This window comes from Pongo pygmaeus, chromosome 5 (genome assembly GCF_028885625.2).
Source record: "Pongo pygmaeus isolate AG05252 chromosome 5, NHGRI_mPonPyg2-v2.0_pri, whole genome shotgun sequence".
NCBI lineage: Eukaryota > Metazoa > Chordata > Mammalia > Primates > Hominidae > Pongo > Pongo pygmaeus.
In genome coordinates this window covers 86156678-86183514 of record NC_072378.2, presented here as the reverse complement: position 1 = coordinate 86183514, position 26837 = coordinate 86156678, and positions in this window count along the sequence as shown.

Here is a 26837-nt window from a genome sequence, read left to right as displayed (position 1 = left end):
CTATTTTATATATTTCATATGTACTATATTTAGTAATTCATTTACTTATTAAACTTAAATACTTATTATTATACTTATTTACTAATTAATTTAATCTTCACACTAAATTCCACAAGAGAGGTATCTCCTATGATTTTTCAAGTACAAATCCCTCAAACCTCACCTGATTGGTTGCACCTCTAGAATAATTTATATGACACCAGGTTAAAAGACTGAAGACTCACTTTATGTCCCATTCCTAATACAGATTTCAAAGCTTATATCTTTTTGGTTCCATTTTGTTTTGTTCTGGTTTTTTTTTTTATGTTAAGTTCTGGGATACATGTGCAGAATGTGCAGGTTTGTTACATAGGTATACATGTGCCATGGTGGTTTGCTGCACCCATCAACCTGTCATCTACATTCGGTATTTCTCCTAATACTATCCCTCCCCTAGCCCCCCATCCCCCCCACAGGCCCCAGTGTGTGATGTTCCCCTCCCTGTGTCTATGTGTTCTCATTGTTCAACTCCCACTTATGAGTGAGAACATGCAGTGCTTGGTTTTCTGTTCCTGTGTTAATTTGCTGAGAATGATGGCTTCCAGCTTCATCCATGTCTCTTTATTAGATTATTTTTAAGTGGTCTGAGAGAAGAGAGACAGACCCTCTCACATTGTTTTATATTGTTCTACACTCAGAAAAAGAAAGAGAAGCAAAACTAAAGGCAGGTAGCCTGGTGCCTACGAACCAGACCCAAAACCAAGGAACCAGACCCGAAACCAGGCCTGGGCCTGCCTGACCTAAGCCTGTTAGTTAAAATTTGACCCCTGACCTAGCAACTGATGTTATCTATAGATTCCAGACATTGTGTGGAAAGACATTGTGAAACTTCCTGGTCTGTCCTGTTTCACTGACCACCGGTGCATGCAGCCCCTGTCACGTACCCCCTGGCTTGCTCAATCAATCACCACCCTTTCATGTGAAACCCTTAGTGTTGTGAGCCCTTAAAAGGGACAGAAATTGTGCACCTGACAAGCTTGGATTTTAAGAGGCTAGTCTGCTGATGCTTCCAGCTGATTAAAGCCATTCCCTTCACTATCTCCATGTCTGAGGGGTTTTGTCCGTGGCTTGTCCTGTTACAGTCCATAACATTTAACACTAATTGAAAAAGTATTTATTAGCACAACAAATATGCAGCAGACATTGTGATGGCCACTCAGGACAACATTGGTGCGCAAAAGTAGAGTGAGGACTGCCTTCCAGAACTCATAGTTTGATGGGAGAAATAGACCTCTTTAAACAATCACACACCACATATGACCATACAATTAATGGTATAACAGAAACATACATAATTAGCATAAAAGAAACATACATGGCCTGTAAGAATGTGACTCAATTTAAATTGGGCCAAGAGGATCAGAAAAGTCTTTCTTGAGAAATTGACATATTGGCTGAGATATGGTGGATGAGTAAGAACTGAGTAGGGAGTTCAGGTAGAGGGAGGAGTATTAAGGCAAAGGAAAGAGCACTTAAAAAGACCTTGGGCAAGAAACAACATGGTGACTGACAGATTGAAAGATGGCCAGGATGACCAGCAGGTTGGGGGCAAACTTCAGTGGATGGAGGAAATTGATGGAATATGATTAAAGGGGAGAGAAGTACACAGGGACAAGGTGAGGCAAAGCCTTGTATGTGTGTTAAGAATTTTGGTCTTTTAACAACAATGGAGAATGACAGAGATGTGGTCAGATTTGCATTTTGAAAAGATTACTTTGTGTAGCTATGTGAGAATTGAAGCTTTCCTTTCTTATTCAAGGTAAGCGTCCTGCCCATCTTCCCAAATTGCCACAATTTCTATTATTTTCATATAAACAAACATTTAAAAAATTAGGGAAAAACTTCTCCTTGCAATAAAAGCAAGCTGTTTTCCTTTATCCTCTTTTTGGTCTTCTATATTAACAGTGTTTTTCCATTTCCTTTTATATCTTCTGCAAAACAAAACTTAGAACTTATTTTGGCTCTCCTGATTTCATCATCCACATCTTATAAAATTCACGTGCCTCCAAAATAATGCCATCTATTTTTTATTTCTTTTTCTATCAGCATATAGTGAAAATCAGACGATTTCATGTTAGCCAATGGAAGGCCTAAGAAAAATTAGCAAGTAGGCCAAATTTTGTTTGCAACACCCTCATCTTCCCTGATGGCATTTTTTCTCCCATTCATGCTTCTCTGCCTCTTGCACTCCAAATCTGAACACCACCTTAGATTTGAATCTTTCCTATTCTCTCATCAGCTCACATACCCCTGGTAAGACCTAGAGTTATATTTGCACTGAATCACAGGAGGACACTGATGTCAGGATAACATAACACAAAGCTTATATACCCTGTGCTTCAAAATGACAGGACAAAGATTTGGCAAAGTTGATAATTTTTTTGGAAAAAGTTATAAACAAATGGGCAGGGTCCTAGAGAAAGGGGAGACAATATCTAAGTTTGGGTCCTGGCTCCTCTGATGCTATGTGACATGCAACCCCAAGTAAGTCAGTTTCACTCTCCAATACTGTCTCCTCATTTGGTCGTTTCTCATTTGTAACTTCTGTAATTCTATAACACTATTTTGTTGGCTGATCTCATCTCTTCCTGAAGAGCTTTCACCCATAAGAATTACTTAAATTAAGTGGTTAATAAATTTGTAACATCAGGGTTACTAGTGAAAACACAGAGTTGGGATGAAGATACTTGGAAAAGATCCTAGTAAACCAACATAGAGAACATCTATTTTGCAATAAAAGCAGGGAAAGGATGGAGTTTTACATCTAAAGCCATTATTTAGTGTCTAGGTTAATGTTGGTTTAAAATAAGCCATCCTCGTTATCCCCTCAAGATCACATATTGTAAGATTGTATTTTTACCATGTCTTATATCTGCTTTTCTATTTTTATTCTTTGGCTTCAATGATGCCCTTCACCAGCATGTGTGAAGACACAAATACTCCCATTTGGGAACATGCGGTGCTACATCCTTCTTAGTAGTGTTTTCTGTAAAAATAGTTTCTCTTGATAAACATTATGGATAAAAATGTAAAAACCTAACAGCCGGTATCATCTTTAGCAAACTGAACATAACAATCTTTCTGTGATAAAAGACAAATGTAAATTTTAAGAGCCAGGGGAGCTGTGTGTGGGTGTAGTTCAAGATCAGCCTCCATTGAAGGCTGACCAGGGACCTCCAGAGGGAAAACATTGATTAAAGGTCCCTCATGTGAAGAAGTATAACTAATTTAGAGTTTTTCTAGACCTGTTCTCTGCTTGCAACATAGAGAGGAAATTCTTCCTTGCCTCAAGTAATTAAAACGTTTAACAGATAACTATAGACAGGGCAGAAATCAAGAGAGGTTTCTCACAGGCATCCAGGAATATAATCACAGGCATGGCATAATTCATCTTTTAAAAAATTAACTAATTATTTTTTAATTGACAAGTTAAAATTTTGTATATTTATTGTGTACAACATAATGTTTTAAAATATATATACATTGTGGAGTAGCTAAATCAAGGTAATTAACACATGAATTATCTCACATACTTATCATTTTTGATGGTGCAAGAACATCCTTCACAATTTTCAAAAAGACAATACATTATTATTAACTATGGTCACCATGTTGTAAAATACATCTCTTTAAGTTATTCCTCGTATCTCACTGAAATTTGTATCCTTAGACCAGTATCTGCCCATTCACCTACCCCCTCCAGGCCCTTGTAACCACCATTCTTCTCTCTGCTTCTGTGAGTTCGACTTTTTTTTAGATTCACATATAAGTGAGATAATACAGTATTTGTCTTTCTGTGCCTGTCTTATTTCACTTAATGTAATATCTTCCAGATTCATCCATGTTGTAGCCAATGACAATTTCCTTCTTTAAAGTCTGAATAATATTCCGTTGTGAGTATATATACCATGTTTTCTCTATCCATCTTTTCATTGATGAGCACTTAGGTTTATTACATATCTTGGCTATTGTGAATACTGATGCAATAAACATGGGGGTACAGATGTCTTTTTGACATATGATTTCATTTCCTTTGGATATATACTCAGTATTTCTATTTTTAATTTTTTGAGAAACCTCTATACCATTTTCCATAATGGCTGTACTAATTTACATTTCCTCCAACAGCACCAATGCATATAAACGTTCCCCTTTCTCCACATCCTTACCAGCACTTATCTTTCATCTTTTTTATAATAGCCATTCTAATAGGTGTGAGGTGTTATCTCACTGTGGTTTTTATTTTCATTTCCCTGATGATTGGTGATGCTGAGCATTTTTTCATATATCTGTTGGCCATTTGTATGTCCTCTTTTGAGAAATGCCTATTCAGGTCCTTTGCCCATTTTTAAATTGAGTCATTTGTTTTCTTGCTATTTAATTGTTTGAGTTCCTTATATATTTTGGATATTAACCACTTACCAGATGTAGGTTTGCAAATATTTTCTCCCATTCCACAAGTTGTCTCTTTACTCACTGATTGTTTCCTTTGCCATGCAAAATCCTTTTGGTTTGATGCAATTCCATTTGCCTGTTTTTGCTTTTATTGCCTATGCTTTTGGGGTCATACCCAGAAAAATTATTGCCCAGACCAATTAACAGAGCTTTCCCCTCATGTTTTCTTCTAGTAGTTTTACAGTTTCTGGTCTAATGTTTTAAGTCTTTAATTCATTTTGAGTTGATGTTTGCATTGGCTGGTTCATCTTTTTTTATATATTTTTATTATTATTATTATCATTTTTGACTTGGAGTCTGGCTCTGTCACCCAGGCTGGAGTGCAGTGGTGTGATCTTGGCTCACTGCAACCTCTGCCTGCCAAGTTCAAGTGATTCTCCTGCCTCAGCCTCCTGAGTAGCTGGAATTACAGGCACCTGCCACCATGCCCAGCTAATTTTTTGTATTTTTTAGTAGAGATGGGGTTTCACCATGTTGGCCAGGTTGGTCACAATATCCTGACCTCAGGTGATCCACCCACCTTGGCCTTCCAGAGTGCTGGGATTACAGGCGTGAGCCACCACACCCAGCCTGGTTCATCTTTTTTTTTACAGAGCCATGTTCTGGTTGTTGGCCCATTCATGAATTGACAGGCTGGGCCAATTACCACACTTGTTTTAATTATCTAGAACTAGAGGAGGACTCATACGTCACATAATTCAAAATAAACAGTAGCCTAATGGACTGGGAGAGGCTGTTCTCCTTAGAATGACAGTGAACATGATTGATACCATGTATAATACAGAGATATTTTTGAGACAGGAAATGGGTTCTACTTATCTGCCTCTTGAAATTAGAAGAAAACAAAGGCTATAATTGGTACAACAAATAGTAGCTGCTAAAAAGGATAAAGTCGGGCAAAGGAAATGAAAAAGAAGGCTCAATGAAGAGAAGATTGTAGAAATAGTCATTCGGGGGAAAGAGGTAAGGAAAGGGGTGAAGAGAAGGAGGTAGGATTAGGAGAGCAAGTATCAGAAGGAGGTGGGAGATAGGAGTCAAGGTTACAGAGGAGTTAAGGCAGAGGGAAGGAAGAGTGTGAGTTTTCCAGCAAAGGCTGAGCAGTCTTAGGGGTAAATGTCACACATCCCTGCTGCTCACTAGAACTGGGCTAATCACAGTAGTTATAACCAGTACAATTGCCTTTTAAAATTCAAATCGAAGTCTTACAATACTGGTCATACACTGCTAGCAGGGCTTAATATGGCAAAGCACTTTGCAAAACAGTTTGGTCTGACCTACTAAAGTTGAAGATGCACATATCTATGGCTCAGCAATTCCACTTCTACATAAATAAACTGAAGAAACATGGGCATATATGCACTAGGATACATTTTCAAGAATGTTTATAGGAACATTGCTCCTAAATGCCAAAAACTAAAAATTTCCTAAATGTCCATCAATAATAGAATGGAGAAAATTTGGGTATAATCACACAATGACTATAATAAAAATGAATGAACTTCAGCCGTGTATAAAAACATGCATGAATCTTACAAACATAATGTTAGTAAAAGGATCCAGAGACAAGAGAATATATATGTGTAACTCCATTTGTGTAAGTTCCAAAATTAGTTAAACCAAGTTATCTTGTTTAGAGACATACACTTAAATGGTACCAAGAAATAAAGGATACTTTTATCCTGAAATAAAATTGTCTGCTTGTGTCAGAATGAGAAAGAAGATAGTAACAAGAGTGTACAGTAAGTTTAGAAGGTCTATGGGGAAGTAATACTTTATTTTCCTTCATTTATACTAATTCTAAAGAATGTGTTTGAAAGAAATAAAGGTTTTAAAATGTTGACAAATTTGACTCAGTCTTGATAGATAAAAATGTATGAATTTTTTTTAACAGAAAAGCATATGTGGGGAATATAGAAAGTAAAAGTGGAATTTAGTTTTTATTATGTTAAAGTAAGAAATTAATTTTTGAGTGTACAGCATGTTCTTAAGAAGTAGTATAAATCATTCTGGTCATATATGCATCTGCCCCTGTAAAAATTCATCTTACCACCAAAATTGTTTTCAGATGAATAAAACACAACCACGGATATTTACAAAGGCTGTCAAAATATAATTGTCAGGCCTCTGAGGCCAAGCTAAGCCATCATATCCCCTGTGACCTGCACATACACATCCAGATGGCCGGTTCCTGCCTTAACTGATGACATTCCACCACAAAAGTGAAAATGGCCTGTTCCTGCCTTAACTGATGACATTATCTTGTGAAATTCCTTCTCCTGGCTCATCCTGGCTCAAAAGCTCCCCTACTGAGCACCTGTGACCCCCACTCCTGCCCATCAGAGAACAACCTCCCTTTGACTGTAATTTTCCTTTACCTACCCAAATCTTATAAAATGGCCCCACCCCCATCTCTCTTTGCTGACTGTCTTTTCTGACTCAGCCTGCCTGCCCCCAGGTGAAATAAACAGCATTGTTGCTCACGCAAAGCCTGTTTGGTGGTCTCTTCACATGGATGTCAGTGAAATTTGGTGCCATGACTCAGATAGGGGGACCTCCCTTGGGAGATCAATCCCCTGTCCTCCTGCTCTTTGTTCCATGAGAAAGATCCACCTACGACCTCTGGTCCTCAGACCAAGCAGCCCAAGGAACATCTCACCAATTTTAAATCCGGTAAGTGGCCTCCTTTTACTCTCTTCTCCAACCTCTCTCAGTATCCCTCAACCTCTTTCTCCTTTCAATCTTGGCACCACACTTCAATCTCTCCCTTCTCTTAATTTCAGTTCCTTTCTTTTTCTGGTAGAGACGAAGGAGACGCATTTTATCCGTGGACCCAAAGCTCCGGCGCCAGTCACGGACTCAGGAAGACAGTCTTCCCTTGGTGTTTAATCACGTGGGGATGCCTGCCTGATTATTCACCTACATTTCAGAGGTGTCTGTCCATGCGGCGATGCCTGCCTTGGTCCTTCACCCTTAGCGGCAAGTACTGCTTTTCTAGGGGTCAAGAACCCCCCAGCCCCTTCTCCTTCACCCTTAGCAGCAAGTACCACTTTTCTGGGGGGCAAGAATCCCCTGGCCCCTTCTCTCCATGTCTCTACCCCTTCTCCACTTTTCTGGGGGGCAAGGACCCCCCACCCCTTCTCTCCATGTCTGTACTCTCTTTCTCTGGGCTTGCCTCCTTCACTATGGGCAAACTTCTGCCCTCCATTCCCCCTTCTTCTCCCTTAGCCTGTGTTCTTAAAAACCTAAAACCTCTTCAACTCACACATGACCTAAAACCTAAATGCCTTATTTTCTTCTGCAAGGCCGCTTGACCCCAGTACAAACTAAACAGTGGTTCCAAATAGCCAGAAAATGGCACTTTCAATTTTTCCATCCTACAAGATCTAAATAATTCTTGTCATAAAATGGGCAAATGGTTGGAGGTGCCTGATATCCAGGCATTCTTTTACACATCGGTCCCTCTCTAGTCTGTTCCCAATGCAACTCATCCCAAATCTTCCTTTTTTCCTCTCCCGCCTGTCCCCTCAGTCCCACCCCCAAGTGTCACTGAGTCTTTCTAATCTTCCTTTTCTACAGACCCATCTGACCTCTCCCCTCCTCACCAGGCCAAGCTAGGTCCCAATTCTTCCTCAGCCTCCACTCCTCCACCCTATAATCCTTTTATCACCTCCCCTCCTCACACCCGGTCCAGCTTACAGTTTCCTTCTGTGACTAGCCCTCCCCCACCTGCCCAGCAATTTCCTCTTAAAAAGGTGGCTGGAGTTAAGGCATAGTCAAGGTTAATGCTCCTTTTTCTTTACCCCAAATCAGATAGCATTTAGGCTCTTTTTCAACAAATATAAAAACCCAGCCCAGTTCATGGTTTGTTTGGCAGCAACCCTGAGATGCTTTACAGTGCTAGACCCTAAAATCTCAAAAGGCCATCTTATTCTCAATATACATTTTATTACCCAATCTTCTCCCGACATTAAATAAAACTCCAAAAATTAAATTCCGGCCCTCAAACCCCACAACAGGAGTTAATTAACTCACCTTCAAGGTGTACAATAATAGAAAAAAGTTGCAATTCCTTGCTTCCACTGTGAGACAAACCCCAGCCACATCTCCAGCATACAAGAACTTCCAAAAGCCTGAACCACAGTGGCCAGGCATTCCTCCAGAACACCAGGAGCTTGCTACAAGTGCCAGAAATCTGGCCACTAGGCCAAGGAATGCCTGCATCCTGGGATTCCTCCTAAGCCATGTCCCATCTGTGTGGGACCCCACTGGAAATCAGACTGTCCAACTCACCCAGCAGCCACTCCCAGAGCCCCTGGAACTCTGGCCCAAGGCTCTCTGACTGACTCCTTCCCAGATCTTCTCGGCTTAGCAGCTGAAGACTGACACTGCCCTATCACCTCGGAAGCCTACAGGACCATCACAGATGCTCTGGGTAACTCTCACAGTGGAGGGTAAGTCCATCCCCTTCTTAGTCAATACAGAGGCTACCCAGTCCACATTACCTGCTTTTCAAGGGCCTATTTCCCTTGCCTCCATAACTGTTGTGGTTACTGTCCATAGTAACCACAACAGCCAGGCTTCTAAACCTCTTAAAACTGCCCAACTCTGGTACCAACTTAGACAATACTCTTTTAAGCACTCCTTTTTAGTTATCCCCACCTACCCAGTTCCCTTATTAGGCTGAGACACTTTAACTAAATTATCTGCTTCCCTGACTATTCCTGGGCTACAGCCACACCTCATTGCTGCCTTTTCCCCCAGTTTAAAGCCTCCTTCACGTCCTCCCCTTGTATCTCCCCAACTTAACCCACAGGTATAGGACACCTCTACTCCCTCCTTAGTGACCGATCATGCACCCCTTACCATCCCATTGAAACTTAATCACCCTTACCCCTCTCAATGCCAATATCCCATCCCACAGCATGCTTTAAAAGGATTAAAGTCTGTTATCACTCACCTGCTACAGCATGGCCTTTTAAAGCCTATAAACTCCCCTTACAATTCCCCCATTTTACCTGTCCTAAAACCAGACAAGGCTTACAGGTTAGTTCAGGATCTGCACCTTATTAACCAAATTGTTTTGCCTATCCATCCCATGGTGCCAAACTCATATACTCTCCTATCCTCAATACCTCCCTCCACAACCAATTATTGTGTTCTGGATCTCAAATATGCTTTCTGTACTATTCCTTTTTGCCCTTCATCCCAGCCTCTCTTTGCTTTCACTTGGACTGACCCTGACACCCATCAGGCTCAGCAAATTACCTGGGCTGTACTGCTGCAAAGCTTCACAGACAGCACTCATTACTTTAGTCAGCCCAAATTTCATCCTCATCTGTTACCTATCTTGGCATAATTCTCATAAAAAACACACATGCTATCCCTGCTGATCATGTCTGACTGATCTCTCAAACCCCAGCACCTTCTACAAAACAACAACTCCTTTCCTTCCTAGGCATGGTTAGATACTTTTGACTTTAGATACCTGGTTTTGTCATCCTAACAAAACCATTATATAAACTCACAAAAGGAACCTGGCTGACCCCATAGATCCTAAATCCTTTCCCCACTCCTCTTTCCATTCCTTGAAGACAGCTTTAGAGACTGCCCCCATCCTAGCGCTCCCTGACTCATCCCAACCCTTTTCATTACCCACAGCCAAAGTGCAGGGCTGTGCAATCAGAATTCTTACACAAGAACCAGGACTGTGCCCTGTAGCCTTTTTATCCAAACAACTTGACCTTACTGTTTTGCCTAGCCCTCAAGTCTGCGTGTGGTGGCCGCCACTGCCCTAATACTTTTAGAGGCCCTTAAGATCACAAACTATGCTCAACTCACTGTCTACAGTTCTCATAACTTCCAAAATCTATTTTCTTCTTCACACCTGACACATATACTTTCTGCTCTCCAGCTCCTTCAGCTGTACTCACTCTTTGTTGAGTCTCCCACAATTACCATTGTTCCTGGCCCGGACTTCAATCCGGCCTCCCACATTATTCCTGATACCACACCTGACCCCCATGACTGTATCTCTCTGATCCACCTGACATTCACCCCATTTCCCCATATTTCCTTCTTTCCTGTTCCTCACCCTGATTACACTTGGTTTATTGATGGCAGTTCCACCAGGCCTAATTGCCACACACCAGCAAAGGCAGGCTATGCTATAGTACAAGCCACTAGCCCAACTCTTAGAACCTCTCATTTCCTTTCCGTTGTGGAAATCTATCCTCAAGGAAATAACTTCTCAGTGTTCCATCTGCTATTCTACTACTTCTCAGGGATTATTCAGGCCCCCTCCCTTCCCTACACATTAAGCTTGGGGATTTGCCCCTGCCCAGGACTGGCAAATTGACTTTACTCAACATGCCCCGAGTCGAGTCAAGAAACTAAAATACCTCTTGGTCTAGGTAGACACTTTCACTGGATAGGTAGAGGCCTTTCCCACAAGGCCTAAGAAGGCCATCACCATCATTTCTTCCCTTCTGTCAAACATAATTCCTCAGTTTGGCCTTCCCACCTCTATACAGTCCTATAACAGACTGGCCTTTATTAGTCAAATCACCCAAGCAGTTTCTCAGGCTCTTAGTATTCAGTGAACTAGTAGTCTTTGAAAAACACACCTCACCAAGCTCAGCCACCAACTTAAAAATCACTGGACAATACTTTTACCACTTGCCCTTCTGAGAATTCAGGCCTGTCCTCAGAATGCTATGAGATACAGCCCATTTAAGCTCCTGTATAGACACTCCTTTTTATTAGGCCCCAGTCTCATTCCAGACACCAGACCAACTTAGACTGTGCCCCCAAAAAACTTGTCATCCCTACTATTTTCTGTCTAGTCATCCTCCTATTCACCATTCTCAGCTACTCATAAATGTCCTGCTCTTGTTTACACTGCTGGTTTACACTGTTTCTCCAAGCCATCACAGCTGATATCTCCTGAGCTATCCCCAAACTGCCACGCTTAACTCTTAAAATAAATAAATAATCTTTACTGGCAAGGCTATGCTGAACCTCCTTAGGCACTCTCTAATTAGTTGTCCTAGGTCCTCCCAATTCTTAGTCCTTTAATACCTGTTTTTCTCCTTCTTTTATTCCATTTAGTTTTTCAATTCATGCAAAACTGTATCCAGGCCATCAACAATAATTCTACATGACAAATGTTTCTTCTAACAACCCCACAATATCACCCCTTACCACAAAATCTTCCTTCAGCTTAATATCTCCCACTGTAGGTTCCCACACCACCCCTAATCCCACTCAAAGCAGCCCTAAGAAACATCACCCATTATTTCCCCATACCACCCCCCAAAATTTTCACCATCACAACACTTTACCACTATTTCATTTTATTTTTCTTATTAATATAAGAAGACAGGAATGTCAGGCCTCTGAGCCCAAGCTAAGCCATCATATCCCCTGTGACCTGCACATACACATTCAGATGGCCGGTTCCTGCCTTAACTGATGACATTCCACCACAAAAGAAGTGAAAATGGCCTGTTCCTGCCTTAACTGATGACATTATCTTGTGAAATTCCTTCTCCTGGCTCAAAAGCTCCCCTACTGAGCACCTGTGACCCCCACTCCTGCCCGCCAGAGAACAACCCCCCTTTGACTGTAATTTTCCTTTACCTACCCAAATCTTATAAAACAGCCCCAACCCATCTCCCTTCACTGACTCTCTTTTTGGACTCAGCCTGCCTGCACCCAGGTGAAATAAACAGCCTTGTTGCTCACACAAAGCCTGTTTGGTGGTCTCTTCACACGGACGCGAGTGAAAATAATAATAGCATATAAAATTCTTATTTTTTAAATGACTTTTTTTCTCTAGGTTTAAAATACCCTTGTCAGTTGGTGACAATCAGAACCTGCACTCATAGCACATTCTTGGGGGATAAATTAGAAAACCCCAGAAACTTACAGTGCCCTCACTCTCTACAATACATTTTATTTTCAGGATAGTTAGTGACTGAATCCCTAGAAATAACTATATATTATATCTCAGTAGAGGATTTCACTGTCCTGCATTCTGATATTGATGGCTATTGCAGTAACTTAAAAATAAGCCATTCTGCCTTATTGATAACAGGGCATTTTTGCCTTTCATTCACACTTGCCTCAAGTCCCCAGTTACAAGTCTCATGGCAGAAACTGAGTTTTCTGAAAGAAACATCAAAGGCAGCTCAGTAAAAGACTTTCAGGTACTTCTGGCTATTGATCCAAAAGGGTATGGATTCAAAGGTGCAGGCATCCCAGTATAACCTGGCATTGTTACCACGAGTAAAAGCCTCTCAGACAGAATTTCCAGAACAATTCTATTCTAGAAGTAGAAGACTTTGTGAACATAAGCTGCTCAGTTCCAGGCCAGCAAAGCAAGATTAGTTACCTACAACTGCATTAACATCATGTAATTGTGGTTAACATTCCATCTTTTTTATTAGACATACTGTATAAGAAAATCTCCCCCTTCTTTTTTTCTTTTTCATTTATCACTAACCTTACTTTAACAGGCTAGACTTGTACAAACTGGAATAATATGCTTTTAAAATGCTACCTTCTTCCCACTGACTCCTCAAAATGTAGGAAAAAAAATAAAGATGTATAATATATATTCTCAAGCCAATAAATCATCAGGTAAAATTATTATATAAATAATAATATATGATAATTCCCTTTGTATACATTATTCAGAATAATGGTTAAATATTTTTAAAGTGCCTTTACTGAATTCCTTTACTTTTCACAACCACACAGTTATTTGCAGAGGTACAAAAATTTAGGTAAATTCAAAATTGCAACATGACCTTGCCAGAAACGTCATGCTTAAAGACAAATTCCATTTGATTAGGTTTGAAACTCAACTATTAAAGAACAAATAATAAACTTTTTATGTGGTAATGGTACGCACAATTTCCTTCAAAGAACCCAGCTGGCAACCTGCTACTTTGCTTACATTCTTAGTTTTACAGGTGACAACAGTGTCATTTCCTGACACAGGGATATGTACAAAGTTAATGATACCACTACACTTTTAGGAGGTGCACACAGAATCTGGATAGAAGAGAATTGGAAATCAGTGGCTCCCAGATTTGAAGTAAGAAAATTGAGTTGAAGAGAACCATGCAAATTTGTCTGCTACATGAAAGTAATAAAAAGGATGACCCTAGGGGCTTTACCAAACTCCCACACAGGGGTTAACTCTCCAGCTTTGGTACCATACGGCTCTAGTTTTGTAAAACATACAATAAGAAGTTCCTTGTATATTAATACCTCTTGTTGCAACTATGTACATGGAATTGGCCAAATAAAACATCAAATTAATAATATTGAATCCAAGCAAAACAAGACAAGACAAAAAACAAAGTATTTGCTCAAATCCATATTCTAAGGGTGGAATATGACCAAAAGGAGGGACTGTGAGGCAAAAACTGACATGAAGACATGAACCTTACTTTTATTATTAGTAAATAATGTGCACATCATGTCCCAAGTCAAGGAAAAGAAAATACTTTGCATCCTGAAATTCCCACTCTGCCCTCCCCTGCAAAATAAAATCAAACAAAAATCCAACAAGATCACTGTGTCTAGTGAGCCATTTTTTGTAAATGACTAACTCCTTGATAGAATGATATCTCTGACTTAAAATACTGATATATGTTCCTATAAGAAAATAGCTGTTTTTGACCAGGAAGAGACTATAAACTTAGAAACTTTAGTAATTTGGGGTCTTTCCTTTAAACTATCTGGTGTTTTTATTTTTTTTTAAATTTGTTGAGCAAAGTTTGCAACTAAAAATCCTCTCTCTTTGTGCTTCTTCCATGCCTGTGTCTTCTTAATACAGTTATTATCCTGTAAAGAAAACCAAAGAACTAATTATGGTAAAAGTTAGGATGACTTTTAGTGAGAGAGTGAGTTTTGCTTAGGAGGGAGGAATCACTGGAGATGTGGCTTAGTGAAAGAAGAAAAGTAAAATAATAAATATTTTCACCTTAGAGGAAAGATGAAAATACATATTAAAAAGGAGATAAAAATAAATAAAATCTACACAAAAACAAGAACAACCATCACTCATATGGAGCCCTTGCAGAACTTGCAGGATCCTGGCCTGTGATGAGGGTCTAAGCTCTGGGCTCTGCCTGACAAGAAGAATATCAGGACTGTAATGATGAAGGAAACAAGTCGATGTGGAAAAACGTTGATTCCTAAACACTGTGACCATCTGCTGGCCAAATGGCAAGATACACTTTGTTCCATGGCTGGGAACTGTTTGTAAAAAAGGTTATGTTGTGAACAGATGCTATAAGTCTCTTTTTAAGAAACTAAAATTCAGGGGCAAAATTAGCCAGAATCAACTTTAAAAACAAGGCTTTAAAAGGTTGACATAAAACTCTAGGACCAGTAGCTAGCAAAAATGTGATTAGGACAGCTCTCTGGGACATTCCACTGAAATACCCTCACCCCAGAGGAGAGGCCTAACTCATTTTTGGCAACTGCTAAGGTGGATGAAACAGGACTCAAAAGCAAGAGAAATTTTCTGTTTCTCTCTCTCTCTGACCCTCCTCCTTTCTCTCTCTCTCTAGAGTATTATTTAAAAAATGGATGTGATTTTTGTATTATTCATAACTTATCTATGTTTGTTTTACTATAAATGATGTCTTAAATTACTTGCCATCAAGTTGGGGTTATGTTCTAAGAAGATTGAGAAAGTGTTTTTGTTTTGTTTTTTGAGACAGAGTCTTGCTCTGTTGCTCAGGCTGGAGTGCAGTGGTGTGATCACAGCACACTGCAACCTCCACCTCTGGGGTTCAAGCAATTCTCCTGCCTCAGCCACCCAAGTAGCTAGGACCACAGGTGCACACCACCACTAATTTTTGTAGTTTTAGTAGAGATGGTGTTTCACCATGTTGGTCAGGCTGGTCCTGAACATCTGGACTCAAGTGACCTGCCCACCTGGGCCTCCCAGAGTGCTGGAATTACAGGCATGAGCCATCCTGCTTAGCCCAGAGTGCTCCATTTTTAAGCAGTGCCCCCCTTGATTCTGAAAAGTCTGGGGTTGGAGCAAGACCTGGAACATCCATTTCCTTTCTCACTAAATATGGGTTCAGCCTTAAACCTCAGAGAGATAGGATTTTTGTCATAAAATTCTACTAAAACCCTCTTATTTTAAATGAAAGAAAAACAGTTACAAGATTACAACATTAATTTGACCACAAACCAAAACTATAGTTCAGCTTTCCTAATTCCTACATCAAATTATGTTCTAGTCCATTATTAGACAAGCCCTGACAATTTCCTTGCATGTAGCCTGCTTCTCTGCTCAATTGTGCCCAGCTCCTAGCACAGAATCTAGCTCCTAGCACATAGTAGGTACTCAATAAATATTTGCTGAAAGAATAAATACTCAAATTTATATTTTTATGTGTGCAGTTGCTGAGTCACATGAGTGTGTATTTTATGTTTTTATGGATGTTGCCAAAGATTGCTTTAAAATGATTCTCCAACTTGATCCTTCCACAGAAAATATGTGAAGGTTTCTGGGCAGCTACACTCTCACCAGCAATGACTTTCTTCATGCTTTAAATTTTTACCATTGAAATATTAAAAACTTCTATTTCTATGTTTTGATATTCTTGTTGCTCAATTATGTGAGAGGATGAACATTTTTCATCTGATTTTGGGCCCTGTATTTCTTTTCCTGTGAATTACCTATTCATATCCCTGCCCTTTTATTATTGATTTGTTAATTTTTTAATCTTAATTTAAAGTTTTTTTTAGTTAAGGAAATCAGCTTTTTTTTCTGTCAAATGAGTTGCAAATGTTCCTCTCTATAGTTTTTACTACTTTTACTATAACTTCTTTTGATTCAGAAGTTTAAAATTTCTACATCGTTTATCATTCCTTCTTTTGTAATTTATGGTTTTATGTAATATTTAAAAGGCTTTTCCCTTGCAAGATTTCTTTTATATCAACAACATTTTTCTAGTGCTTTTGTTATTTAAGTTGATATATTGATTCTCCAGAAATATATTTTGATGGCAGAGGTAGGGATCTAGCTAACCAAATATTTGGGAACTGTTCAGTCATTTAAAAAGTGCAGATACTTCAGAAATAGCTATGATTGGGTCAGTGGTGACAACAAGTGGTATCCAATTCAGCTTTGCCTTGGAGAATTTACATTTGGTATTCATCAATTCAGATAGTAATATAAGGAGCACCGCTTCTTTCCTCCCAATTCCTGACTGTTGTATCTCTTCACAAGTCAATTGCCAAGCTATGTGTTTTCATTATACACTCATGCTCTTAGACTTTAAATCAGGAAATATGGGTTCTCATTCAAACTCTGCCTGGTCTTGTGATATTAAGAAAATCTCTTTACTTCTCTGGATTTGTTTCTTTTTCTACACAATGATGATATTAGATGATGACCTCCAAGAACTGCCCAGAAATAGAATCCTACAATCCTGTAATGTCTCCCAATTCTGACTTCCCCCACAACTTCACATCTACCAGTACTATGATCCACAATTGGATAGCCTGTTGGCATCCAACAAGTATTCAATTTATACTCGTCCCCTGTATTACTCACCTCATAGAGCTTTTGCCTTGATGTTCCCTCTGCCGAGAATGCTTTTCTTACAATTATCTGCACATTTCTTAGCCTCTCTTTCTTCAGATCTGTGATCAAATGCAACTCTGGCAGAGAAACCTTCACCTACTACCTTGATAAAATGGCATATTTGATTCCCTGTCATTCTTTTCACTTTCTCCTGCTTAAATTTTTGGAATAGAACTTTTAATACCTGACATATTTTTTATTTATATGTCACTGTATCCTGAAATAGCGAGTGTGTAAAACAGTTTTGCTGCCACAGAAAACAACCCCAATATTCCAGTAACTTGTGGCAACAAACATTTCTTTCCTTATTCATTTGAAGGCTGTGGGTAGGCTGCAGCTTTTCTTGGTTCTACTGTGTACAGCTAGGCTCAGCTAGGCTTGCTTCCATTTCAGGACTGAAGAAGAAAAAACATTCCTTCTCTAGAAAAAACTGTTCATACAGGAAAGGGGAAGAATACAAGGGTGACAGAGCCAAACCAGGAAATCTCATTTAAGAATTATGATCAGTTGTGACAGTCACATCTTCTCAAGTTCCGTTGGCCAAAGCATGTCATGTGCTCAAGTGCAAAGTCAAAGAGTCAAATAGAATATACAGATGCTCCTTGACTTACAATGGGTTTATGTCTTGATAAATCCATTGCAAGTTGAAAATATTTTAAGTCAAAAGTGCATTTAATACACGTAATCTACCAAACATCATAGCTGAACCTAGCTTAACCTTAAACATGATCAGAACATTTTTACATTAGTCTTTATTTGGGCAAAATCATCTAACTCAAAGCCTATTTTATAATAAACTGTTAAATCTCACATGCAATTTAGTGAGTACTGTACTGAAAGTGAAAAACAGAATGGCTGTATGGCTACTTGAAGTATGTTTCTACTGAATGTGCATCACTTTCACACCATCATAAATTCAAAATATCGTTAAGTCAAAGACTGTATAATTCTTTAATGGGAGTCAAATGATGGTAACTAGGGTTCTAGTTAGGTGAAATAATCCTGTTGTTAGAAACAATAATCCAATCTGTCAAGAAATATAAACTCTATCACTTAGTTCTTCTGCAGTATCCCTAAGATCTAAAATAGTAGGCATTTAGTAGAAACTATTTGAATGAATGAAAAAATAATGACTCTCATCCTTTGCAACTCCACTCTTACTGCTATAACTAACCTCCATTTGGCATCTGCCCTCACAACTATGGCTTTGTTGTGACATTAAGAGATGAGATGGATTGAATAATCTTTTAAAGTTCCTGGAATAATGAAAAACACTTTCCACTTAGTAATAAAATGCTTGTATTTTATTAGGCCTTTTAAACAATGTATTTTTCTCACAAATTTTAGAAGAAGTATTGATATGCTACTAATGTAAATTTGGGATGTGGCAGCAACTTAGGCCTGCAGCATACTTGCCACTGCTAACTCCATTGGCACCCTCCACCACCCCTCCCACTCGGCACTGCTAACTCCATTGCCTCCCTCCCACACCCCTCCCACTTGGCACTGTCCACTCATGGCACAGGGAAAAACAGACATGAGTGAGGCTGGGAAGACAAAACCTTACATTTCTCTCCCTTGGTAAGGTAAAACAGCTTTTGGGATAAGTTATATCATGGAGGGAATTCACACCAAAATAATTGGGATATCTAAATCATTCTGTTGCCTTTTTACCTGAGTTGCTGAGGCTGAATATCATTAGTGGCCAGAAGCTTCTGTTCTGGAGCAAAACAGACTGGGTTTAAACTCCTGGTGACTTTTTTAGCTGTTTGACTTTGGGTTTGTTACTTAACTTTTCTAAACCTCAGCTTGAAATTTTGTGAATTTACTTGAAGAGTGGTACCTGCTTCATGGGTTGTCATAAGAATTTAAAAGGTGATGTTTCAAAGTGTTTAGCACAATGGTGGCACAGAGTAAACACCTGATAAATAGCATATGTTATTTTCCAAAGTACTTGAATACATACTGACTCATTATAGTCATAACATTACCCCTCTCTTAGACATGAGGAGGAAAAGGGAAGTAAAATAATTTGTGCAAAACCACACATCCAGGGCTGAAACTCAAGTTTCCTGACTATTATTCCTCTGTTATCTGGATATAAAAGCTAGAACAGACGGAATCTTATTAAATTGTTTATCAAGTTCCTATTTATTAATATATATTGTAAGGCTTCCATCCTCCCTCCAACCTCTGGGGCTATTTCTCAGAGTAGATCCACCGGACACTGGTTTCTCAGGTTCTTAATCATTGTTCCAGGAGAAAGAATCTGTGATCAAATTAGCTTAAGGCTGGATGTAAAAGGTTAAGCAGTTTTTATTTCTCTAGAGCCTTCAATATGCTAATGTTCATTTTGAATCTCAGAAAAAGTTGCAGAACATAGTTGTATTAGTCAGGGTTCTCCAAAGAAACAGAACCAATAGGATATATATAGCTATACATGAGGAGATTATGGGAATTGACTTAGGGTTATGGAGACTGAGAAGTCCCATAATATGCTGCAGTTTGCAAGCTGGAGAACCAGGAAAGTTGGTGCTGTAATTCAGTCTTTCTGAAGGCCAGAGAACCGGAAAAGCCAATGGTGTCATTCTCAGCTCAAGGATAAAGGCCTAAGAACTGGGGCTGGTTGGGAAGGCCCTATGGTGTAAGTCCTAGAGTCCAAAGGCTCACAAAGCAGGATCTCTGATGTCTGAGAGCAGTAGAAGATGGATGTTCCAGCTCAAAAAGAAAGAGTGAATTTGCCCTTCCTTCACCTGCTGTTATAGCTGGGTCTTCAATGGATTGGATGATGCCTGCTCATGCTGGTGAGGGTGGTTCTTTTTCACCCAATCTACTAATTTGAATGCCAATCTCTTCTGGAAACACTCTCACAGAGACACTTAGAAATGTTTTACTAGCTATCTGGGTATTTCTTAACCCAGTCAAATTGACACATAACATTAACCATCATAACAATATTTCTCATTATTATTTGACTGCATCATGTCTCTGACATCCTCACTGCAAAAAAAGAGAACCTTCCACAACATTCCTTTTGCAAGACACTCTAAGGGTAATTTAAAATGGAAACCAACACAAAAGAAATGCATGAAAACATAGAGGGCACACTAATGACTGGATGTATTAAACAAGTGTACCAACTAAATAAACTAATACAAACCCTATCAACTCCATGGAAGTTGATAGAGAACATTCTGTAGAGTGGCAAATTAAGTCATGATGAGATTGAGTAGATCCAAGGGATACTAACTTCATTTCATGTGGCTGTAACAATAAATAGCAATGTTATCAGATTTCCAATGACACAGGGAGGTTTTTTTTTTGTTGTTTGTAGGATTATGTTCTTCATATTCTTGGTGATAATGGTTGTTCATATTTTATGTCTGGCAGCTTATCTAATTATTCTTTTTCCTCTCCTTTGAATCCTTTTGGCTCCTGGCATTTTGCTCTTATAATTAAATTAGTTCAACACTCTGATGTTATGAAAACCAGGATCTATTTGGAGCTCTGGATTCTGTGTAACTGATGACTTAATGAAGATTCTCTAAGGACACAGTCACCATCTAATGAATGATGGGTCTCTGTATACATAAAAATAAAGCTGCTACAGACTTGATTATTTTCCTCATTTCAGTTTCTTTAACATAATATTTAGCAAGATGCCCAAGCCAAAGCATAACATAAAATTTCTAGGTATTTTTTAAGTCTATAAACAGCAAAAGCCTTTTTATTTTTTCAAATTGTATTATCTCACTTGAGTCTATCAACATCCATGAAAGTAGTCAGTAAAGGCATTATTGGCCCCATCTGACATTAAGTCAGAGACAGTTCCACAGTAATGACTTCCTTAGCTCTCTTCTCCCCACGAGTACATGAGTACATTATTAACTTTGTCGATGGATGTTTCTTTCAAAATTTGTTATTTTAAAGTGTCACAGTCTCACAAAGCCCTAAAAGACCAATTAATGCCATCCTGAGCCACAGTCTTGTGCCATTTTTCAACTAAGGATATGGAATTTGCATAACATCTGCCAGTGGGATATTTTAAGTGTGTCACAAACAAAAGCAGTTAACTGACTCCCAAATTGTACCTCCAGCCCAGAAGCTACCTCAGGCTTCACATTCATTTATCCAAATGTCTGCTAGGTATTTCCACTCAGATGTCCCAAAAGTAGCCCAAACACATGTCAGATGTTGAACTCTACAGCTCCCTTCCTACCTTCACCTCTTACAGTCTTGGTTTTAGCACCCCCCTTGAAGTCTTGACTTTTCCCTCTTCCTTACTCCAATATCAAGTTAATCACCAATTTATATTGCTTTCTTTTCTTCAAGTTTTCTCTAATATCTTCTTGCCTATCCCTTTACTTATTAGGTTTAGCCTCAACTGCTACCTATAGGCTAAGCTCACTGCTTTCATTCTTGTCCCTTCAAACTTCCCGCACTGATAACTCCAGAGATGCTTATTTAAAACACAAATCTGATCATATCATTAACCTGTTTGAAAGTCTTCACTGACTCCTCATCCATCCCTAATAGGATAAAGGCCAAGCTCCTGAGCATGGCTCACAGGACCTTCTGTGTGTGGTTTAAGTTGACTCTCACTCCTGTTCCTTCTGCCTCCTGCTGAAGAGCCATGGTCCCTGAAACCCTGAAATATTTGTATTTTGGCATAAATGCCATACTGTTTCTTACCTCCATGCTATTCTTTTCTTATGATCTTCTTTCTACTAGTAATACAATTCCACTCTCATCCTTTCCTTTCATTTACCTCTTTTTGTTAGGATTTTGCCATTGTAGAAATCTATTCAGGTATCACAAGCTGTAGGAAACAACCCTGTCTTCCCCTCATTCAATTCACCCAGATCAGATAAGGCTTTTCTCCTGATCTGTGAAAATCACAATGTATGAGTTTGCCACACTACTGAACAATTATTTAATGTGTACTAGTCCCCTGCATTGAGCTGAGAGTTACTTGAAGGTAGAGACTGAGTCTTAAATATTTTTGTTTCTCAACCCCTGGCACAGGCTTTAGCAGAAAGTAAGCACTCCAAGAATATTTACTAAACTGAATGAATATTCAAAGATATCAGTTACTTTCAGAAAATGTTTCGGTAAATTTATATGAAAATCTACCTATTGGCAACATAATTTATGAAAGATAATGTCCAACTGAAAGACAGATGATATGTATGTATATTTAGAAGGACTATAACAGTTTATATGGCATTGGAAAAGCTCCAGATCTATGTGATGAGTCTCTCTTTATAAAATCTGGATCATATATTTCTACCTGTGTAAAGGATGTTTCTTTGCTCTGATGAGAGACAACTGGTTAAAAGGTGTGTGCATATTTGGGAGGCTGAGGTGGGCAGATCACAAAGTCAGGAGATTGAGACCATCCTGGCCAACATGGTGAAGCCCCATCTCTACTTAAAAAAAAAAAAAATATTAAAAATTAAAAATTAAAAAATCCAGGCATGGTGGCACATGCCTGTAGTCCCAGCTACTTGGGAGGCTGAGGCAGGGGAATTGCTTGAACCTGGGAGGTGGAGGTTACAGTGAGCTGAGATCATGCCACTGCACTCCAGCCTGGTGACAGAGTGAGACTCTGCCTCAAAAAAAAAAAAAAAAAAAAGGTGTGTGCATCTGGAATGAGGTTGAGAATGCCTGTTTCTCTCTGCCTCAATCAATGTGGGCACCTGCAAATAAAGAAAATAAGTCTTACTCTTTTCTGCTCTCTTCTCCATTCTCTTCCCTAACCCTTCCTATCCTCCAGGTGCACCTCTGAGAAAGGGGTTTCAAGTGGTTTGCATTTCTCTCACATGTCAAAGCAATTAAATGTTCTTACTCTGACTATCTTGCTCATATGTAAGTGACAGTCTTTGGGCACTTTTCTGGCAAGAAGGTAGTTAGACTCCTTTTATGTAAATGTTACTCAGACTCTAAAATGTCATACTGTCCTTTTCACTGCTAAGTTCTTTTTGTCTGTGTGGTTTATTTTCTCCTTTAAAGAGTATTTTTTACACCCTTGCTCTGTGTTGGCTCTACGGAGGACACAAGGAAATTCAGGGTTCAGGCTCTGTCCTTGAGGACCCAAGACTCTCTGGCTGGGGAGAAAATACACACAGCCTTGCTGACCAACTGTGCTGTATACAATCAAGGGTGAGAGGGCTCTCTCTTGGCCGCTGCCATCAGAATTGCAATCTTTTCCTTCACATTATGAACAGTTGGACCTCACGTGCTGACCCATATACAAAAAAGAATGAAGGGAAAATTGCTGCTGCCATGTTACTGTTTCTAGATAATTATGGAAAGTTATAATTATTGTGTTCTCTCCCTCCCATTTGTTAATAGCAAAGTAGGGCTATAATTCTTTTTTTTTTTTTTCTGAGACGGAGCCTCACTCTGTCCCAGGCTAGAGTGGAGTGGTGTGATCTCAGCTCACTGCAACCTCCACCTCCCGGGTTCAAGCTATTCTCCTGCCTCAGCCTCCCAAGTAGCTGGGATTATAGGTTTGTGCCATCATGCCCAGCTAATTTTTGTATTTTTAGTAGAGATGGGGTTTCACCATGTTGGCCAGGCTGGTCTCAAACTCCTGACCTTGTGCTCCACCCACCTTGGCCTCCCAAAGTGCTGGGATTACAGTGGTGAGCCACAGTGCCTGGCATATAATTCTTAAAGATATGTTTGCACAATCATACAGACCTGCCTTAGAAACTCAGCAAGTGTTTATTATTCTGCACCTTCTGATTTAGCACTGGAGAGGCCTCCGTTAAATGCTACATCTTTATAACTATTTGTCTTTAGTCATTGCACAGCTTACATATTACTGAGATGCCCTTTTTAAATTACTGGTGTTCATTGTGAGAACTAGACGTTGGAGTAGCCTCCTCTGTGCCTCCTATTTCTCCTCTCTCCAATCTGCTCCTCACCTTATTCTGCTGATATCCTCTGGCTGCCCATTGCTTTCTGTCCATACCCTATCAGTGGCTCCCCATAGTCTAGCATGACACGCCCTCAGCATGGCTGCTGTGGTGTACCTCCTTTCAGGCTCCCCCTGCCTGTTGACCTCATCTCCCTCTCCCTGTTCTCACTGCATGCTCAACCACAACTGTCCCCCAAGTCTGCTGAGCCCTTCACTGGCTCTTTTGCTTTTCTCTTGCTTTCCTTTCCCTAAGATGATCTCACACTTATCCACAGGGAAGCACAATAGAAAAACAGATTTGGCATTGCACAGATGCAGAGTGAATTTTTCTGCTTCCTTAAAACTCATGTAAAGTTGGAAGAGTTATTGAGCAACCTGCATTTCGATATTCTCTTAAAAATGAAGATTATATGGCTTGCTTGTAGCATTATGAAGATTAAAGGTATATATATATAAACATATTCCTTTATTATATATATTATAATATATATATAGTTGCCACATAGTAAGGTGCTTATCAATCAATAGTCTTTTTTACTAAGCTCCCTAATATCTTTCTTAAATATCTCCAACTGACTGTGGTTCATTGAACTTTCATTCACTCATTTATTCAGGAAATGGATATCAATTAAGTACCTGCTATGTATAAGTACTGAGCTAACAAGAGGTATTCATCTCATCTTGTTATAACACTCTGTTGATTCTTCTTATGGTACTTATAAAATCTTGTGCTATAATGAGGATAAGGTACATCTATCTTTATTTATTTATTTTATTTTTTTGAGACAGTATTGCTCTGTTGCCTAGGCTAGAGTGCAGTGGTGTGATCTCAGTTCACTGGAACCTCCACCTCCTGAGCTCAAGCCATCCTCCTACCTCAGACTCCCAAGTAGCTGGGACTACAGGTGTACAGCACCACACCCAGCTAATTTTTGCATTTTTTTTTATAGAGATGGGGTTTTGCCATGTTGTGCAGGTTGGTCTTGAATTCCTGAGCTCAAGTGATCCACCCACCTTGGCCTTCCAAAGTGCTGAGATTAGATACTTGAGGAAAATGGCAGATAGGAGGCAGGACTAAATTGAAGCTCCCACTTGGATGTACAGAGCAGCATGTGGATACTCACATGCTCTAAGTACTATTGCAGGAACATACCGGGAAAGCCCAGAGAATACATACACCCTTTAAAGGAGTGGATTGCTCCTGAAGGCCCTGGAAGACAGCCAAAAAAACTGTGAGTGCCCCAAGTATGAAAGTGTGAAAGGGGGATCGTCTGTCCCCAAACACATACCCTCACTGAGTAACGTGAAGGTCCAGAGCATGGGAGAAGGATTTAACCTTACCTGGAGCCCAGACAAATTTAGAGAGCCAAGTGAAATACAGAGGTAGAAGAAGCAGTGGGAAGAGCCCTGTGGGCTCTCTCAGTCCCCAAGGAAGCCACTTCTGACTCTCTCACACAGGTGCTTGGGGAAGGCTACCAGAGGAACTGGGAGAAGACCACAAGGAGAAGGAAACTCCTAGCTGAACTTTGTAACAATTTCAACCAAATGCAAAGTTTCCTGGAGAGAGCTTGGGGAAGGGGTGAATTGGGAATGTAGACACAACACAGAAGCCACAGAAGGTGGGGAGGCACAAAACCTGAAAGCCCTGCTTGCTTTCTCAGCTGGGAGGCTGGCAGCCTGGGGCAAATTCTCAGCCCTGCTCATCTGCTGCCTAGAAATAAACCTGGTGCTCTTGGGAGGCCACAGTAGGAATGAGACTGGCCTTCTGGGCTGCATGAGAGCTGGGTAAGTCCTGTAACTGCCTGTTTTCCCCCACTTCCTTGGCAACATGTATGACACAGCAGAGGCAGCCATAATTCTCTGGGGAACATAACTCCATTGACCTGGGAACCACACCTTGATCCCCCACAGTAGCCACAGCAAGCCCTGCCCAAGAAGAGTCTGAGCTCAGACACACCTAGCCCTGCCCCTACCTGATGGTCTTTCTCTACCTGCCCTGGTAGCCAAAGACAAAGAACATAATTTTTGGGAGCCCTAGGGCTCCACCCACTACCTGATCCTTTCTATACTATTGCAGCTGATGCTTTCCTGAAAGCACCACTCCCCAGCAGGAGGCCAACCAACACAAAACTAGTGCAATAAACAAAGCTACAACTAAGGAAACTCACAGAGTCCATTTCACTCCCCTGCCACCTCCACTGGAGCAGGTGCTGTTGTCTATTGTTGACAAACCTGAAGATGGATCATATCATAGGACTGTGTGCAGATACCCCCCAGTACCAGCTCAGAGCTTGGTAGCTCCACTGGGTGGCTAGATCCAGAAAAGAAATAACAATCACTGCAGTTTGGCTCTCAGGAAGCCCTATCTCTAGGGGAAAGAGAAGAGCATTGCATCAAGGGAGTGCCCATGGGACAAAACAAACAAACAAACAAAAAAACTGAACAGCAACCTTGAGCCCCAGGTCTTTGCTCTGACATTGTCTATGGAAATGAGAGGAAACTAGAGAAAGAATTGTGGTAATATGACAAAACAAGGTTCTTTAACACCCACAAAAGATTACACTAGCTCCCAAACAATGTATCCACACCAAGAGGAAATCCCTGAATTTCCAATAAAAGAATTCAGAAGGTTAATTATTAAGCTAATCAAGGAGGCACCAGAGAAAGGTGAAGTCCAACTTAAGGAAATAAAAACAATTATACAAGAATGAAGAGAAAAATATTTGGCAAAATAGATAGCATAAATAAAAATAATCACAACTTCTGGAAATTAAAGACATATTTAAAGAAATGCAA